Source organism: Saimiri boliviensis, chromosome 13, assembly GCF_048565385.1.
Source record: "Saimiri boliviensis isolate mSaiBol1 chromosome 13, mSaiBol1.pri, whole genome shotgun sequence".
NCBI lineage: Eukaryota > Metazoa > Chordata > Mammalia > Primates > Cebidae > Saimiri > Saimiri boliviensis.
In genome coordinates, this window is record NC_133461.1 from 42,577,622 (window position 1) to 42,592,815 (window position 15,194).

The 15,194-nt window shown below is 37.3% G+C and overlaps 1 protein-coding gene across 2 annotated transcripts in view; it reads right to left on the reverse strand.

The window, feature by feature from the left end:
- GALNT1 (polypeptide N-acetylgalactosaminyltransferase 1) overlaps positions 1-15,194 on the reverse strand; it is a 131,443-nt gene that overhangs the window by 72,176 nt on the left and 44,073 nt on the right. The window contains exon 1 of one of the 2 annotated variants that reach the window (XM_003924730.4): positions 8,723-11,400. The exons of the other annotated variant lie outside the window; for it this stretch is intronic. The gene's annotated coding sequence lies outside the window, so the exon portion shown is untranslated. Of the gene's footprint in view, positions 1-8,722; positions 11,401-15,194 lie in introns of those variants that run through there. 2 annotated transcript variants of the gene reach the window in all.

The window sequence follows — 15,194 nt, forward strand, 5'->3', positions numbered from 1 at the left end:
TCTTAATGGGCATTTGAATTCTTTCTAGGTTTCCATTATTACAAGCAATACTGCTATGACCATTCCTGCCCATGTATTAGTACTTATGTGCAAGAGTATTTATTTAGGGAGGAGGTCGGTAAATATTTTCTGCAAAGGGCAAGATGATAAAGATTTTAGGCTTTTTGAGCTATGCAATGTCTGCTGCAACTTTCGTACTGTACCATGAAAGCACCCATAAAAGGTATGTAAATAAGTATGACAACATTCCAAGCTTATTTTTGGACACTAAAATTTGAATTTCATATAATTTTCACATTATAAATTACAAAATATTGTTTTTTTCCCCAACCATTTCCAACCACTTAAAAATGTTAAAAACCATTCTTAACTCAGGAGTCATCACATTGACCCCTGATCTAAAGTATATACCTATGGTTGTTAGGTCAAAGATTATGCATATTTTCAATATGATCAAATATCACCAATTTGTTTTCCCAGGTGGTTAAAACCACCCACCAGATATGAACTGTTATATTACTAGATGTGGTGCATATATTGTTGACAACACTTATTATTGTCAGACTTTTATTTTTGACAATCTGATGTGTCTGTAATTGATATCTTCATATAGTTTTAATTTGCATTTCCCCACCATCTCTGACATTACTGATCATTCCATTTCCTCTTCTCTAATGTGCCTATTGAAGTTTGGTCCACTGCTCTACTACATGTGTTGTTTTGTTTTTCTTGTTAGTTTGTAAAGATCTAATGTAGCCCTGTGTGAGTTAAATTACTGCAATATCTTTTCCCAGGGTTTTGGAGACAGGGTGTCCCTCTGTTGCCTAGGCTGAAGTGCAATTGGCACAATCTTGCCTCACCGAAGCCTCAACCTCCTGGGCTCATTGAACCCCTCCCACTTCAGCCTCCTGAGAAGTTAGGACTATGGCACACACCATCATGCCCACCTAATTTTTGTATTCTTTTATAGAGAGAAGGTTTCCCTATATTGGCCAGGCTGGTCTCATACTCCTGGGCTCAAGCAATCCTTCCACCTCAGCCTCCCAAAGTGCTGGGGTTATAGGCATGAGCCACTGTGTCCAGTCCTTTTCTCAATTTATAGCTTATTTTCTTAATAAAAAAGTAGTGATGGCTAACACTTACAGTCCCAACACTTTGGGAAGCCAAAGTGGAAGGACTGCTTGAGGCCAGAAGTTCAAGACCAATCTAGGCAACATAGCAAGACCCCTTATTAAAAAAAAAAAAGGAGCATCTTTTATGGTTCACATTTTCTACGTCTTGAGAAAATCTTCTCTATCTAGAAATCATTAAAAACAATGTTTTAATGTCTAAAAATGTTAAAGGTTTGCTTTTCCCATTTAAGTAAGGATTCAATGTCATTCCCACCTATGTGTATAACAAGTTGTCCAAAAACTATTTATAGAAAACTCTCTCTAAAGGAGTGTGATACCAACTTTGTCATCAGCCAAGTTTCTGGGTTTCCGTATTATCTTATATTGATCTATCTCTTCCTATACTATACTGTTGTCTTAACTTTCACAGCTTTATACTAATTCTTCGTATTTTAAAACAAGTCTTCTCACCTATCACAACTTCTTCAGGAATGCCTTGGCTACTCCTGACCTGTTAAGTCTTCCTCAAAAAATTTAGAATCAACTTTTTAACCCAAAAATAAAAGTTATCATAATTCTGACTAGACTGAAATAAATACATAAATAACTGGAGAGATCTGCTATCTTTCCAATAGAGTCTTCAAATCTATAAAAATATTCTCTCTCTCCATTTATTTAGACCTTTCTTAACGTCTTCCAATGAAATTTTGTAATTTTCTTTTAAAGGTTTAACATAAATTTTGTTGCAAAGTACCTGTTACTTTATATTTTTTCCTGCCAGAAATGGTACTATTTTGTTTATTGCTGGTTTACAGAAATGAACCTGATTTTTTTTTTTTTTTTGAGATGGAGTTTCGTTGTTGTTACCCAGGCTGGAGTGCAATGGCGCGATCTCGGCTCACCGCAACCTCCGCCTCCTGGGTTCAGGCAATTCTCCTGCCTCAGCCTCCTGAGTAGCTGGGACTACAGGCACGCGCCACCATGCCCAGCTAATTTTTTGTATTTTTAGTAGAGACGGGGTTTCACCACGTTGACCAGGATGATCCCGATCTCTTGACCTCGTGATCCACCTGCCTCGGCCTCCCAAAGTGCTGGGATTACAGGCGTGAGCCACCACGCCCAGCCTGAACCTGATTTTTTATTTATTGATTTTAAATTCAGCTACCTTTTAAAGATTTCTAGAATTAATTTCATATTGAACAAGGAAGGTGACAACATGCAAGATGACAACAGGCATCCTTGTTTTATTCCTGATCGTAAAGCGTAGGTTTTAATAAGGCAAAAAAAGAATGCAGTAGCTATGACAGATAATCTAATTACTTAAAATAACATTCCAAATACTACAATAAAAATCTAGTAGTTAAAAGTATTTAAATGTCTAGGGTGGAACAATTCTACAAATCAAACGAGCATAAAGATCACACAAAAGAAGTTAATGTTGATAGGAAAATGAGCTGAACTCAAGAGAAGTCTAAAATTAAATTCCAAAATTGTTTTTCAAAATGCTATCATTACTAAAACAAATGCATAGCACTTAACTTTTATGTCTATTACATTGTTGTTCCTTAAAAAAACAAAGTTTCAGCCAGGCATGGTGGCTCACACCTATAATCCCAGCACTTTGGGAGACCGAGGCAGGCAGATCACGAGGTCAAGAGATCGAGACCATCCTTGCCAACATAATGAAACCCTGTCTCTACTAAAATACAAAAATTAGCTGGGCGTGGTGGCGCATGCCTGTAGTCCCAGCTACTCGGGAGGCTGAGGCAGGAGAATTGCTTGAACCTGGAGGCGGAGGTTGCAGTAACCCGAGATAGCGCCACTGCACTCCAGCCTGGCTTTTGGCAAAAAAGCGAGACTCTGTCTCCAAAAAAAAAAAAAAAAAAAAAGTTTCACTATAGGCATACATCAAGAGATATTGCAGGTTTGGTTCCTGACTACCAAAATAAAGCAAATACTCAATAAAATGAATCACATAAATACTTTGGATTCCTGGTACAAATAAAAGTTATGTTGATACTTATACAGTAGTCCACTAAGTACACAACAGCACTGTCTTTAAAAGTAATGTATACACCTTAATTTAAAATTTTTCCTGCTAACAAATACTAACAATCGTTTTTGCCTGCAGTGAATTGGAATCTTTTTGCTGGTGGAGGGTCCTGCCTCGGTGTTGATGGCTGCTGACTGCTCAGGGTGGTGGCTGCTGGAATGGCTGTGGCAATTTCTTAAAATAAGACAAAAATGAAGTTTGCCACATCAACTCTTCCTTTCATGAAAGATTTCTCTATAGCATGCAATGCTGTCTGGTAGCATCTTACCCAGAGTAGAACTTCTTTTGAAATTGAAGTCAATCCTCTCAAACCCCTTGCCACAGCATTTGTGGATTATTCTAGGTTTGTGGATTATTCTAAATCCTTTGTTGTCATTTCAACTATTTGCATAGCATCTTCATCAGGAGTAGATTCTGTCTCAAGAAACTACTTTCTTTGGCCATCCATAAGAAGTAACTACTCATCCATTTTATCTTAAGATTGCAGCAATTCAGCCACATGTTCGGGCTCCACTTCTAATTCTAGTTCTCTTGCTATTGCCACCACATCTGCAGTTCAAATCGACTTCTTCCAACCTCCTGTCAATGTTTTGACTTCCTCCCATGAATCAGAAATGTTCTTATTGGCATCTAGAATGGTGAACTCTTTTCTAAGTTTTTCAATTTACTTTGCTCAGATCCATCAGAAGAATCACTGTCTATTGCAGCTATGGCCTTATGAAATGTATAAATAAGACCTCACAGTCAGAATTACTCTTTGATTCATGGGCTGCAGAATAAATACATTTACAGGCATGAAAATATTAATCTCGTACATTTTCATCACAGCTCTTGGGTAACTACGTGCATTCTCAATGAAAAGTAGTATTTTGAAAGGAATCTTTTTTATTAAGCAGCAAGTCTCAATAGTAGAATTAAATTATTCAATAAACCATGTTGTAAACAGATGTGCTGCCAACCAGCCTTTGTTGTTCCACGTATAGAGCAGAGGCAGAATAGACTTAGTGTAATTCTTAAGGGCCCTAGAATTTTCAGAATGGTAACCAAACATTAGCTTCAACTTACAAGTTACTAGCTGCACTATCACCTAACGAGAAAGCCAGTCTGTTTTTTGACTGTTTAAAGTCAGGCACTGACTTCTCCTCTCTACCTATGAAAGTCTTTTTATACAGTATAGCCACCTTCAACAATGGTCTTAGCTATAACTTCTGGATAGCTTGCTGCAGGTTCTACATCAGCACTCATTTTTATGTTGCAGAGATGTCTCTTTCCTTAAACTTCCTGAACCAATCTCTGCTAGCTTCAAACTTTTCTTTTGCAGCTTCCTCACTTCTCTCAGGCTTCACAGAACTGAAGAGTTAGGGCCTTGCTCATGATTAGGCTTGGCTTAAGGAAATGTTGTGGTTGGTTTCATCTACGCAGGCTACCAAACCTGAACAATAAAACTGTTTTGCTTATCATTTGTGTGTTCACTGGAGTAGCTTCCTTCAAGAGCTCTTCCTTGCCATTCAGAACTTTGAGAATTATATCGCGCAAGAAGCCCAGCTTTTGACCTATCTCTGCTTTTGACATGCCTTTCACACTAAGCAGAATCTTTTCTAGCTTTTGACTGAAGTGAGAGACACATGACTCTTCCTTTCATTTGAATGCTTAGAGGCTACTGTAGGGTTATTAATTTGCCTCCTTTCAATACTGCTGCTTAGCAGAGTGTGGTGGTATATGTGTTGTGTCTTAGGGAACAGGGAGACCCAAGGAGAGGGAGAGAGACAGGGAAATGACTGGTCAGTGGAGCAGTCAGAAAAGACACATTTATTGATTAAGCTTGCCATCTTGTATGGGCAGCTTGTGGTACCTCAAAACGATTACAATAGCAACAACAAAGATCACTGATCAGAACCTACCACAACAGATATAATAATGAAAACCTTTGAAGTCCTGTAAAAATTACCAAAATGTGACAGAGACACAAAGTGAGCACAGGCTGTTGGAAAAAATGGTGTCTATGGACTTTTTCAATGCAGGGTTGCCACAAACTTTCCATTTGTTTAAAAAAACCAAAAACCAGGCCGAGTGTGGTGGCTCACACCTGTAATCCTAGCACTTTGGGAGGCCGAGGTGGGCAGATCACGAGGTCAAGAGATCAAGACTATCCTGGTCAACTTGGTGAAACCCCATCTCTACTAAAAATACAAAAATTAGCCAGGTATGGTGGCACGTGCCTGTAGTCCCAGCTACTCGAGAGGCTGAGGCAGAAGAATCGCTTAAACCCAGGAGGTGGAAGTTGCAATGAGCTGAGATCGCACCACTGCACTCCAGACTGGCAACAGAGCGAGATTCTGTCTAAGCAAACAAACAAACCCCAAAACCAAAAAGCAGTATCTGTGAAGTGCAATAAAACAAAGCATAATAAAATGGATATGCCTGTATTTTTGAGTCACAACTCATTTCATGCTCTCTGGATATGTACAAAGTTTTGGCTCATGATGTTCTTGATACTATGTCAGGTACTGTAGATGGTACAATGAAGGTAACGACCCACATCCAATCACCTAATCACAGTGTTAAACACAAATCTAAGAGATATGTCACTCACATTACAAAAGAAAAATATCAACTAAGGAAACCTGACAGGAAAAGAAACATCCAGACAGGGAAGTTTCTGAACCGGTTTTATGAGAAAGCAGCCTAAGACACAAGGTTTTGTTTGTTTAAAGTAAGTTTTTCCTATATTTGGTTTGTTTCTGTATCTCTTTGACCTAAAACCCTCTAATGGCCTTTCCCTGTCCTTAAGATAATCTTTCCCTCTGGTCCATTTTGTTCTAAAGAACACTGTTATTGAAGGACCAATAACTGAGACAGCCCTCTCTAAAGAAATTCCTTGGTCAGGTAAGTCAAGGAAACAGTTTATATACGCTTGATTTGTCCTGGTAGATCCACATTGCGTATTATCATACTAAAGGGTCTGTAAAGTTCTGAAATAAGGAAAAATAAGGAAATCTATTTAACTGTGTTAACTCAGAACTTCCCATTTTCAAGTTTGGAACTGTCCCCATCCACTTTGTCATTTTTGTATAACATAAAGCACATTTCAACTAGCAATAAACAAAGCAGCAAAGACTTATTCCATATCCTGGAATCACACATTCTTTTTTAAACAACAACAACAACAACTATGGCTGATGTGCTTCCTGCAAAACTGGTATTTTTGTGAATCTGCAAATTCTGTTAAAAAAGAATCCCATTGTGTTGTAAAGCCAAGGAAGACTTTCACAAAGTGAAGTTTAACTTTGAAATAACTGTCTTTAAATTAATATTTTTGTATTACTCTTTAACATAACAGATATCATTATATAATACAAATAGCTATGGACAAAAATGGGAAATCCAAAAGTCACCTTAAAAGAATCTATAAATCCCAAATTAAAAAAAAAAATCTACCAACTTCTCAGAGAAATAAAATGTCAAGCTATTTTACTGACAATTATTTTTTCTACGTTTAGAGTATCACCCTCTAAAGACTATATCTAACATTAAATATTGCATTCAACAAATGCAACAGTATTTTAACTGTGTGAATAGTTAACACAGCAGGCCCGGTTTACTTAGGTCGTGCCAATCTCTAGGGGATTCCTGGAGCCACAGCAATGACCCTAGCCAAACTCTGAGAATTAAGTTCCTGGATTGTTCACAGTCACTTGCTAATGATCTTTTTTGTGTATGCTCCAGGCAGTGAGTCAGCATGTACCAGGCTGTCAGCATTGTTTTAAAGTAATCATTAAGATTTATGATGTGTATCTGGTATCTTGTGTGGGGTCCCAAGTTTCGGTTACTAGAGCTGGTCATATGGTAGGAACGTCCTTATGTGACTAGCTCCCTGTAAGAACTCTGGACTGTAACACTTGTGTGCTTCTCTGGTTAGAGGCATCTTGCATGTGTCTCTATCACTCACTGCTAGAGAGAAAAGCACATCCCTGTGATTCTCGAAGAGTGAGGACTTGGAAGCCTGTGCCTACCACCTCTACGTGCTTTGTTTACCTTCTTCCTACATTGTATCCTTTGCTGTAATAAACCTGAGCCATGAGTACAGCTTTATGTTAAGTTGTGTGCATCCTTCCAGAAAATCAGCAGCAACTGGAACCTCCCCACCCTCCATAAAACAGATTCCATAAAGAATTTAGTTTGCCAAAATACCTACTCCTCTCATTACTTATCAAAAGCTAAATGACCATAATCACGACTTCTTCAAATGAATAAATCAATGTACAGAAAAAAAATTAACAGGCCTAATATTGATATCCTCAAAAGAATTTGGTTGTCAGAGTTGGCCCTTGGCTGGGATGTGGAAGCTTGGTGAAGAGTTCCCTACACTGATATCAAAATTTCCCTAAATGATAAGCATGATTCATTGTGCCTAATCTTTCCAAACAACATGGTTTGTATTGTTTGCATAAATGCCTGCTTTCCTTCTGGGAATCTGGAATTTTGGTATGCGCTAGACAGAGGATGCCTACATGACCAGCCCCAATAAAAATCTTAGGCACTGAGTCTCTAACAAGCTTTCCTAATAGACAACATTTCACACATGTTGTCATGATTTGTTGCTGGAGGAATTATGTATATCCTGTGTAATTCCATTGGGAGAAGACTCTTAGAACCCTGTGCCTATTTTCCTCTGAACTTCACCCCATGCACCTTTTTCCTGTGCTGTAAAAATTCTTAGCTGTTAGTATAACTGTATGCTAGATCTTGTGAGTCCTTCTAGCCAATCACGGAACCTGGGGATGGGTCTTGGGAAACCCCACAAAATCAGCATATTAAGACAGAAATGAATGTCCATTGGGCCAAATGCTGAAATTCAAATACAAGTTCAAATTTTAGCTTCAACACTAATTAGTTATGTGACCCTTAGCAATGTTACCGTATTTGCAAAAACCTGAGCCTCTTCCTTTATTCCTTTAAATGAGAAAAACCTATCTTCCTTACAGTCCCATTGCACTAAACTAAATAAGAAAATGAACAACACACTCATACATGACAAGTACACACTAAGTAAATTTTAAATGATATTTCCAGAAGTACCTTCTCAGGTTAAATAAAAAATGGAAAGGCTTTCACATGTATACTTATGCAACAAGAACTCAAATGGTCATTTGGAATACTGCAAAGCAAAGCTCACTGACAAACTTTCACCCTGTATCTTCAACACTGTCTCTGGGAATGATTTCCAGATGACATGACAGGATTATTGAGTAAGCTCAAGCAGGTTAAATCCTATATAACAGGTATCTTTCAACTTCTGAAACTGGTCCATACTTAGCCTTCAGATTGACTTCCCTAATGAGAAGTGAGTATACTAATTAATTAGTATTGGGACTATGCTTTATTGTTACATTTCTCAAATTGCTAAACTGAGATTTTAGTACAAGCCATTCTCTTGTGTGTAGATGAGGCATAAAGTCCAATCAACGTAATTTTCAAAACCTAAGAGCTGTAAGATCAAACCCCAATGTAAGAGAAGTAGGACCCTAAAGTCATTCACTCCCAACTATCAACTTACCCAAAAGTGGTTTCTCAAATGAATTCATATCCCAAATCCACATGTCCCACATCTCCTGTTGAAAAATAAATGTCCTACAATCAGTTTATTTCAGAATAACTCTATTATCCCCGCTTACTCAGCCACCCTGTTCCACTTCACTGTAGACAGCTACCACCTGAGTGCAAGGATCATGCCTTATTCAGCTACTTCCCCAATACTCAGCACAGTCCGTGACACAGAATATGTTCAGTTAATGTCTATTGCATGAATTAGTGAGTTAATAAACTATTACTGAGCTCCAACACCAAGCTCAACGGAAATACAAAATTATCTCTCTCCCTCTTAGAAAACTGTGGGGATCTTAACTTTCCAGGTGGGAAGGCCAAAGACACCTACACAGCACTGTGGCAGATACTGTTTGTTCCTTATCCCTCCCAAACATTTTTCACTGCATTGGACCCCCAACTGAATTCAAGTGATCTTCTCTGCTAGGCCACATATTCCTGATTGGCCCAAGCCAACCACGGTCATTCTATTCCTCTAGCTAATACAAGTGACCAAATCCTGACTAATGGGATCCAAGGGGAGGTCTGCTGGGAAGCATTCAGGAAAAGTTACATCCCTCATAAAGATGTTAAAGGAGAAACTACACTTTTCAATATTTGGATATTGTTGGAGAGTGTAGTGCATGCTTAGAAGTAGTGTAACGATCTTGAGGCCACGAGGGAAGCAATCACTGACACGCTGAGGATGATAAAGTGAAAACATGGAGAGCACACAGAACCCTGATGATCTCATGAAGCCAGACCAATCCTAAGATGAGACCTCCTGATGTCTGAACTTTTTGTTATGCAAGATGATAAAGTCCTCACTGATTAACTGGCTATTCTGCTACTATGGTCAAAAGCATCCTGATACACTAATCTGCAACCTATAATTGATTTCGACAGGTATATATCCTGTGAAGAAAAAAACGAAGATATAAATCAGTGGAGGATCTAAATTAAGGACTCTACTTTTACAGGAGACTCCAAAGAAGCAGAACTTCAATAAAATTTTAAGAGCTATAATCTAGAACCTGGTATAAGACATGACCATCTTGGACACAGCATTAGTTTACCACAGAATCATATATCCCTAATTCACTCAAACTTTCTCAGATACGTGCAAAACACAACACTAAGCAATCTGATGCACACAAACATTAAAAAGATTCAGTCCCTATCCTCAACTAGCTTGCGATACAGAAGGAGAGACAACAAAGTGAGTTTGCATGGCATTTCACAACTTAAATCTTTGCAAAAGATGCCAAAAGTAGTGACAGGCTACAGTGAATAAAACAGAGAAACTGGTGGGGAGAATGACTGGGGAATTGGTATGAGGTAAGAAAAGGCAAAAGAATATTTTAAGTGGACAAAACAGTGTGGGTTAAAATAGGGAGGCAAGACATTGCAGGGAATATCTGGGGAACAGCAAACAGAAGAATTAATGGGGAGATATGAGTAAAAGGGTGTATTCAGAACAGAGGAAATCTTGAATATCATGCTAAGAAGTTTGAAGAGCAATGGCCAGGTAAGTCATTGCTTTCTTCTTGTATTTTAATTTTTAATCACATGAAGATGAATGCCAGCTCATTACAACAGAAGACCGTGTTGGATTTTCAGGAAAAAAAAAAAAAAACAAAAAAAACACATCTTTCTCCCCACTATGAACTCAAACACAGGAAAATATATCACCTACCAGGGGAGCAGTTTCTGGGAAGTAAAGGATCCAGCAGGAACTTCCTCCAGGCCAGGGGTCCATGTTATTTTCTGCTCATGGAGTTCTCCAAATTTCTAATATTTTCTACACCTTTTTGCTATAACATCAACCTCTCCAATTACCATTCTATTCGTTCTTCCTTCCTTTACCATCTGCATAAGAAATTTTTATTCTCTATCTCTAAGGCAAGTCTTCACTTCAATGAAACCATTTGTTAATCAAGTCACTCTAATGTCCTACCTAGAAACACAAGTCTCTTATTCAGCTTTATTCTACTTGATATCTTAGCCATCTTAAATTAGTTTTAGAATAGGCAGGCTATAAATAAAATAAAGCCTTTTCTTTTGGCTCTCAGGGTCATTTCTTGTTCTCCTACTTTTCTGTCCATGCTTCAAGGTCTTCTTTATTGGCTCCCCACTCTTCTCTGGATCTGTTCTCAAGCCCCCTGACACTATACACATCCTCCCTGGGAAGTTCATCAGGGGCACAACTTCACCCACCATATGTCAGTGGCTTCCATATCTGTACCTCTTCCCTGGTACTCTTTGGTTAGACTGTAAACTTCCCCAGCACAGGAATTATGTTTTTCATACTTGAGCCCTAAAGATGTTAGGAAATGTGTGAAGAGGGCAGAAACTCATCTATAAGACAGGATCTCCACCCCCATGTTATTCTTTATCCTTTCCTAATGCTTTACTTTCCACTCTAGTACCAACTACTAATTTACAACATAATATATCTTAATTAATGTATTAATTATCTTGTAAGCTCCAATACGACAGGAACTTTATGTTGTTTAATGTTATTACTACAGCACCTGGAACAGTACGTGGCACAAGGTAGAAGAGTTCAATAATTATTTGATAAACAAATAAAAATACCAGAAGAAAGTATCATGTGAGAAGGAAGAACGGCAATTGAAATTAAAGCATTTTAAGGTTGTTGTATTTAGGGATAGGGTAGAAATATTTGATTAATTTTAGTTTTAAGAGCAAATATGTTGAGAATTAAAAGTTAACAACTAATTAAATAAAAACAATGTGTAAGTTAAAAATCAAAGTTGAAAAAGGAGAAAATAGAAAATCAATCACTTCAAAGAAAATGAGAAAGGAATTTAAAATAGAGAAACCACACCTATAGAAAGCACAAAATGGTAGAAATAAATTCCAATATATCTGTTATAAAAATTAAGACAAAATGACTAAATATATCCATTAAGTTGTCAAACTGGATTTCTTTTAAAAATAAAAGCTAAATGCTATTTACGAGACATACACCAAAAACATAAGGATTCAGAAAGGCTGAAAGTGAAAGCATGAGACTTACACACAAAAAAGTAGAGGCGCTTATTCCAGACTAACTTACTTACAAATAACAACAGTTACCAGGCCTACATTGTGCCGAGTTACTGAAACTCAAGAAGGAAGTCACAATCAAACTGGCTTGAAGCATCAAAGAATGAGGTTTGGAAGTAGCAGGCAACTGGAAAGTGAGGGAGGAAATACTAGAAAAGTGGGAACCCTAAAATGTGTATGTAGACTTCACTACCATCTTTAGCTGAACCTTGAATCACATAACATAGGGCAGACTCCAGAGGTTCCAAAGAAAAGGAACATTTAGATGGCTGAAAAAATTGAACAGCGATATCAATGATGTTGCCCAAATGCGAGAGAGGGAGAGTTTGGAGTTTAAGTATAGCCAGCAAGGAGTCAATTTTCTTTAGGAGAAGAGAGAATTGAGGGTCAAAAAAACATATTATCTACAATATCTAGTACACAATAAAAAATTACTAGACATGAAAATAAACAGAAGAGTTGAGTCAAGAAAAAAAGCAGTCAATGGATACTGCACAGAAGATGACCCAGATGTGGAAATCAGTTGGCAAGGACTATAACGTTCCTATTATGAATATGTTCAAGAAATTAATAATAAATGAACAGAGGAAATTCTTATCAAACAAATTAAAACTACATATAAAAAAGAACCACACAGAACATGTAAAATACAAAAATATGAAGTCTGAAATGGGAAATTCACTTGATAGGATTACAGCAGATTAGAGATAACAGAATACAGGGTTAGTCAATTTAAAGGCTGATCAAAAGAAATTATCCCATCTAAAGAGAAAAGAAAAATCTTTAATGATCAGAGTCTCAGTGAGCTGTGGTACAGCATAAAGTTTAACACCATGAAATCTGAGTTGCAAAAGGAGAGAACAGAGAAAACAGGGCACAAGAAAACACATAGAAAAAAACTGAAAATGTCCACATTTTGGGAAGAACAAAACTGCAAATCTAAGTCCAGTGAAACCTAAGCAGATAAATACAAAGAAAACCACAACTAGAGCATATCTTGTTTAAACTGCTGAAAACCAAAGATACAGAGAAACTACTGAAAGCATCCACAGGGGAAAAAAAAATACATTATGTACAGAAAACAAAAAAAAAGGATGACTTATCATTGCATATAACCAAGACATTTTCAAGTAAAGAAACGTCAAAACAAATTATCTTTCACAGATGTGCACCATAAGAAATGCTAAATGAAGTTCTTCAGGTAAAAGGGAAACAACACCAGATGGAAACTTAGATCTGTGAGAAGGAATGAAGAACACTAGAAATGGTTAATATATGAATAAATATAAAAGCCTGATTTCTTCCCTCTTAATTTCTTAAAAAATGTATAACTAATTAATATGTCATACAACTTATTAATATGAAGATGTGATAGATGAGATTAGAACAAAGGATGAAGGTGTAAGAGCAACTATAATACATAGCTGCAAGCAACTTATATAAAATAGCAAAACTCAGCACTCCTTCATGAGATTTTAAAAGGAAAGAACTCATGGAAAACTAGAAACAAGAATTTGGTTAACCTGATAAAAGATATCTTCCCCAAATCTACTCCCTGTTAAAGTTGGGAAAAAGACAAAAACAGATGTTTTCTATCACTTCTTCCTGTCAACAATGTACTAGATATCCTATCTAGCACAGTACAACAAGAAGGGGGGGCAAGATTTAGACTCAGAAAGAAGAAAACAAACAAAAAATAATAAAAAATTCAAGAAAACAATTAGAACAAGAACTTTCTGCAAGGTTACTGGATACAAGATGAACATACAAAATTCAATTAAAGTCTTTTGTACCAATAACAACCAGAAAATTACTAAGCCACGTGCTTTGGCTCATGTCTGTAATCCCAACACTTTGGAGGCTGAGGAAGGAGGACTGAGTCCAGGAGTTTGAGACCAGCCTGGGCAACACAGGGTGACCCTGGCTTTACAAAAAATACAAAAATTAGCCAGGCACAGTGGCATATGTCTGTAGTCCCAGCTAATTGGGAGGTTGAAGTGGGAGAATCGCTTGAGCCTGGGAAGTAGAGCCTTCAGTGAGCTGTGACTATGCCACTGCACTCTAGCCTCAGTGACAGAGTGAGACCCTGTCTCTTAAGGAAAAACAGTAACAATAAAAGAAAAAGAAGAAAATTGCTTTGAAAGATCTAAAAAAATTAAGGAATACTATGTTTACGTGTGAAAGGTTTTATATAATAAAGAAAAAAAACTCTCTTTATATTAATCCTGTGTACTTAATATAATTCCAAGCAAAATCTCAATAGTTTTTTAAATAGAACTTTAAAAGTAGATTCTAAAATTACATGGAAGAGCAAAGTCAAGAAAGCCATTACAACTTTTAACAAGGTGAGAACTCTGTCTGCCATATATCAAGATAGGGTAATTAATTCGGTATGATACACAGGCAGACACAAATTAAAAGATCAATGAAACAGAAAACAGCCCAGAATCAAACCCACATGAATATGTAAACTTAATATATAATAGAGATGGCACTATAAATCAATGTGAAAGGGATAGGTAAGTTAATAAATGTTCATTCATACATAAAAATAAAATTCCTGCCTCATACCACACAAAAAAACATTAAAGACTTAAAGGTATAAATCTCTAACACTCTAAACTATAGGCAACTATTGTCATGTCATTAAGTCAGGAAGAATTTCTTTTTTTGAGGAGTCTTACTCTGTCGCCCAGGCTAGAGTGCAATGGCGCAACCTCTGCCTCCCAGGTTTAAGCAATTCTCCTACCTCAGCCTTCTGAGTAGCTGGGATTACAGACAAGCACCACTACATCCAACTATTTTTTCTGTATTTTTAGTAGAGACGAGATTTCACCATTTGGCCAGGCTGGTCTTGAAATCCTGACTTTGTGATCTGCCCACCTCAGGCTCCTAAAGTGCTGGATTATTGGCGTGAGCCACTGTGCCTGGCAAGTCAGGAAGAATTTGTAAAGCAATATTCAAAAAGCACAAACCACAAAAGAATGATTTTTACTATATAAAAATAAAAAATTTTGATACAACCAAAGATATCATAAGATAAGCCAAAGCCTGGGAAGAAATATTCACAATACAGACAATGAACAAAAGAGGGGTAACAGAATGTATTAAAAACTTCTACAAATCAAAATAAACGACAGGCCAATTGCAGTGATTCACACCTATAATCCCAGCCAAGGATTATAGGAGGCCAAGGAAGGAGGATGACTTGAATCCAGAAGTTCGAGACCATCCTGGGCAGCATAGGAAGACCCCATCTCAACAAAGAGTAAAAAAAAAAAAATTAGCCAGGTATGTTGGCATGCACCTTTAGTCCCAGCTACCTGGGAGGCTGAAGCAGGGGGATCACTTGGGCCTGGAAGGCTGAGGATGCA